Below are 6,000 nucleotides of genomic sequence, written 5' to 3' on the forward strand. Positions count from 1 at the left end.
GAATGCATGTATGTATGAATATCTATCTATCTATCTATCTATCTATCTATCTATCTATCTATATACATAGGTAAATTGAAAATTAGAGGTAATACTTGACAGTTGTAAGCACCTGTGTATTCCAGCTAGTGGTTGCGGTGAAAGAATAAATTGTAAATCCAAAACAAAAAAATAACAACAAAACTACAAAGGATTCCGCGGTACACGTGTTTCAAGCTCTACATGTGCATAATATAATATAGTATAATATAACATAATATAATATGTGTATAATCTACAATGTAAAGCTATCCTCAGCCGCAAAATTATCTCTCTCCCAGGAAATTATACCATCTCGACGTTGAAGTAAGAAGAAATGTGTGATGTAAGAGGTGAAGATCCTTTCGGTATTCTGTATAGTACTATATCTGGTATAATTCTTCACCCGGACATAATCTCTCCGGTCCTTCGAAAACCTTCCATACCTTGCGACGATTCAGTGTGTAGTGTTAAGTTGGTGGTTAAGAACAATACAATACCATAAAAAGACATACACAGATATTCATGTAAAAAAGTAAGAATAAACTTAAAATAAAAATAAAACTTAAAATCACACACACACACACACACACACACACACACACACACACACACACACACACACACACACATATAAATCTGTTGAAACATGGAGGTTAAAATAGAACGTGTAATAATCAAAGTTTTGTTCATTCACTATGTTAAGTAAACAAGGGGCCTAGTAAAGACGACTGAACAACGCAAAATATAAACTAACTTAAAACTTGACATATATTCAATAATTCAATAATTACATCATAATTCAATAAGTCAATGATGAAAACACAAGATAAAAATCAATAATTACAACAATTCCACAAATAAAACATAAGTAAAATATAAATCAATAATGAAACCATAATTCAACAATGAAAATATTATCAATACACGGATGCAAACATACCAGCTTTGTCAAGTGAGAGTAACCTACCATTCAGTTCTACGATTTCCGTTCTAAGCACGTGAGTCTGTTGCACGTCGTTGTGCTTCGAAACGAGCTCACATCCGACTGAAATTTCATATGTATTTTCTAATTTACTGTTGTTATGGTGTTGCCAACTGTCTATTTCTTTAGAGTTATCTGTAATTTGTCATTAGTTATTTATTAGCTAGCTTATTCACGATTAATATTTACTTCATGAATATACCACATACTCGTTAGGATCAGACAAGGTCGTACGAGCTCCAGAAATCTTAGTCTCTATTTACTACATTATTTATGTCTAATGACTTACGATCATTCAGCAGGTGTCATTGCATTCCAAGCTACATTAAAATAGAGCTGTGTCTTATGTTTTCTTTAGAAAGTTTAGTTATACGGTCTTCTCTCCAGGAAAATTCTTTATGAAATGTTCTCTCTTACAGACATCTGTCTATCCAGTTTCTGAAGGTTCCTACAATGGATAGGAATTTATCTATAGTCATCTGACAACCTCTTCAAAAGTGCTCTGCCTGTGTGCTTCGAGGATAATTTCTTAAAAATCCTCAATCTCTATTTTTACTCTGTCTTTCAGCTGTGTTTGTACCTATTCCATCAATTCGTTGTTTGTTTACTTTTAACGGCGAAGCTGTTGGAATTCCGTATTCGAGTGTTTGTCAGGTTTACTGATTCCTTTTGCGACGCAGTTCACGAAATTTAGAGCAATTCTATATTTAGTAGATAGTGGGTTTCTGCACTTGTTAGTGCTTCAGTGACAGGCTCAAGGTGACTATTACTTATATAGGCACAATTACCATGCATTACATATATGTTTGTGTTTGTGTGTGTCTTAGTGAGTGTGTTTGTATGTGTGTGTGTGTGTGTGTGTGTGTGTGTGTGTGTGTGTGTGTGTGTGTGTGTGTGTGTGTGTGTGTGTGTGTGTGCGTGTCTGAGTGTCATTGTGCATGTGTAAATTAATTGTAGTTTTCTGTGGCTGCTTGCTATATTTGAAAATCCATCAACACGTTAGAAATTTATACTTTTAATGTGCCATACGCCGGATTGTTGATACAAAATAAACACCATCACTATTTTTATTGTTATCATCATCATCATCTTCATCATCATCATCATCATCATCATCATCATCGTCATCATCATCATCATCATCATTATTAGTGTCATCATCATCATCATCATCATCATCATCATCATCATCATCATCATCATCATCATCATCATCATCATCATCATCATCATCATCACTAACACAGTATTACGTTCCAATAAAATAATAATTCACGCTTCAATTGATTAATTCTGTTAAAATATAAACAACATCGTGTTTATATTAGAATCACCTGTCTAAATGCATTCCGTCAGTGATTCATTGTGGCGTAAACAGACTGCTTACCCATGAAATTAATAGATGATTTGTTAACTAAAACAAATAATCAGGTAATGATATTTCAATTTCAGTTCGTTGCATCCTCATATTTAACAACTACATAGGAATTTACAGAGTTTATACCTTAGCAATGAGAAAATGATTTACATACATACATACATACATTCATACATACATACATGTTGGCACTCCGTCGCTTACGACGTCGAAGGTTCCAGTTGATACGATCAACGAACAGCCTGCTCGTGAAATTAACGTGCAAGTGGCTGAACACTCCACAGACACCTGTACACTTAACGTAGTTCTCGGGGATATTCAGCGTGACACACAATGTGACAAGGCTGACCCTTTGAATTACAGGCACAACAGAAACGGGAAGTAAGAGTGAGAAAAAGTTGTCGTGAAAGAGTACAGTAGGGTTCGCCACCATCCCCTGCCGGAGCCTTGTAGGGCTTTAGGTATTTTCGCTCAATAAACATTCATAACGCCCGGTCTGGGAATCGAAACCGCGATCCTATGACCGCGAGTCTGCTGCCGTTACCACTGTGCCATTGCGTCTCCACACATACGTACATACATACATACATATAAATATCAATATATATATATATATATATATATGTGTGTGTGTGTGTGTGTGTGTGTGTGTGTGTGTGTGTGTGAAGGCGTGTGATTAAGTGGTTAAAAGTGTTTCACTCACTATCGCCGGATCGTGGTTCGCTTCCTGGAGCATGCAGAGAGTTGTGCTCCCGAACAAAGCCCTTCATATAACGGTGCTCCAGTCCACTCAACTGCAAATAGTTTAACCGTATGTCAGACTGGCTTTCCGATCAGGATCAATGATGACCTGCTCACTTTGCCAGTGGGGTGGCATCATTCGAAAGTTAAAACGATGCAGAGTACATTGTGCTCAGCCATGTACAATAACATATCTATTAATCGATCACGTCACACAGACAGACAGACACACACACACACTTTGTGTTTTACTGTGGTTTGTTTTGATTCTTTATTCGTATTTAGTGCTTATCTGATAACTGGGGATGTCGGATGCATTGATACGTAAATGTCCAACTAAGTGAATGGGTGCTAAACATCGCATTGGTGGATAAAGAAGTTCTCGTTCTCTTTGCTCGACATTTACATAAATATAGATATAAATATAAATATATGTATATATATATATATATATATATATATATATATATATATATATATATATATATATATATATATATATATATATATATGTTTTTATATTATTAATAAATTCATGAACTTATCAATAATATACTCAGGAAATCAATATTTAATATTTCGAAAAACATACATCCAATATGACACGGCAACATAATAAATTTAAAATTTAAAATATAAATATACGAAATATAAATATCAATATGTATAAAAATCTGAATGTAGATAAATATACGTGTGAATATAAATGCGTATAAAAATTTATGCGTAATCAAGCATGAATATTGTAAAGTCTAAAATATAAAATATAAAAGAACCTAAAATTTAAAGAGTTAAATATCTTACGATCGTTTCGCGGATATTACTATAATCACAAAGTGATCCAAAGATCAGCTTATTATCAGTAATTCCGCTCTTCAGAGATGAATTAAGAACCAATAATATATACAGTATATACAGGAAAGACAGTATATTTTATTATTATTTTTAATTTTTTAATATTTCTAATGTTTTAGTATTATATATATATACCATTAGTTCTTAATTCATCTCTTAGATTGGAGCAATCTCGAATATAACCAGCTGAAATTGCAAAGATAATCTGGAACTCGACTGAGGATAGAAAACTCCCAATGATCCGTCCTTCTTTTCCTTGTATCGTCTGTCTGGATATTTTGTTGCCCCTTCTTTGTTTCACCAACTGTCTGGATGCATTGCGTTCTTGTCCCATCTTTATATTTGATATATATATATATATATATATATATATATATATATATATATATATATATATATATATATATATATATATATATATATATATATATATATATATTTCTGTGTGAGTTAGAGGTTGAGAAACCAACTAAGGTATTGTACCTATCCAATATACTGCTGGTAGTATACCCAGTTATTCATACCCAAGCGTAGTTATTGCGTGGCAATCACGCAATTGAGTATTATTTAAAAAAAGTATTATTTTCAAAAAAAGAACACATAATTAACACTGTAACACAGTACCACTCCTTAAATACATAATATTTAATATTCTATATCTTACTAGTATAAGTTTTAGCACTGAGTAACTAAGGTAAGCACAATAACTAGATACACACTGTCCATGTAAATCTACCAGCAATCGTCCGGTCCGGTCCATTTTTGTCCCCATTTCGAAATCCTCCTTATTCTGCTTTCCGTCAGCAATAAATTCCCTGTCTAGCTCCTTTCTTACCACAGTTCTAGACATTTAACTATATACACTAGATTCCCCCGATAAATAGATATATGTTTTATATTTCTATATTCTTATATGTTTATATTCTTTTATTATTTCTTTTTATGCTGTCTTATAGGATCCTCTTCCCATAGTTTTAGTTGCGTTAGTTATCTTATTTATTTGCTTTATTAATTTTATTTTGCTCGTTTACTTGTCCACGATGGCCATTGTTTTATTTATATATTTGTTTTTTTGTTAACCATCAACGAACCAGAAGCACGTCATGGCTTTCAAATAAGAGCTGACCAACTAGGTTGTAAGATGACCCCTACCCCACTACACAGAGATTTCGAGGTTTGCTGGTCGGCAAAAAAGAAACGAACACTAAAATCGCACTTTGACCTCACCAGGTTTCTTTCTATCATTGATACATTCATGTACCTAATTTCCCAAGATGTGTTTATCATAAGTTGCTTATGCCATAGCATCTGCACTTTACATATAAATTTTCACCTTCATAACACGGACAGATACTATCAAACCCACCACTGAAATTATATGTAAGCATAATATGAACTACTGCCGAAAATTTTCCTTCCTGTAAAAACTCCTCCTGAGAACGAATATATTCACCTATCCACCATTGGACGAAATAACATAGATATTATAATACATGATGGGAAGTCTGTATCCTATTCCCCCTTGCTATACCGAAACCATTATACTAAAATGTACTTCACCTGTATCCAAGTGCTTGTTCTAATTCTTACTCTTATTCTTTTCTACTCTTTAAAAAAAAGACAAACACACTGTTAACTGACATCTATATATATATATGTGTTTGCCCCCACCAATCACTGAAATCCTCTGAAGAAGCCTAGAGGCACATTCATTATCGAAGCATTATTTGCTCATCTCTACATAACATTGAAGAGTTGTTGCTTCTGGGCAGAAACGGCCGTAAGGAACTAGCATCTACACACCTATTTAGTTCTATAGACAGTCTGTTCATTTGTTCATTTGCTCATCTGGTCAATTGATCACCCGTTCCTATATGCTTATATGCTTCCACACCCTTGTTTTTGCAATTACCAATTACCAACTCTTTCTATTTGATAATCTGTACCACTAATACATGCGTGTATATCAACCCAATACACTGGAATAAATAGACATACTAGAATGTTTACTGATTAATGTCTG

Source organism: Octopus bimaculoides, chromosome 1 (assembly GCF_046866305.1).
Source record: "Octopus bimaculoides isolate indiv1 chromosome 1, ASM4686630v1, whole genome shotgun sequence".
In the NCBI taxonomy this organism is placed as follows: Eukaryota; Metazoa; Mollusca; class Cephalopoda; order Octopoda; family Octopodidae; genus Octopus; species Octopus bimaculoides.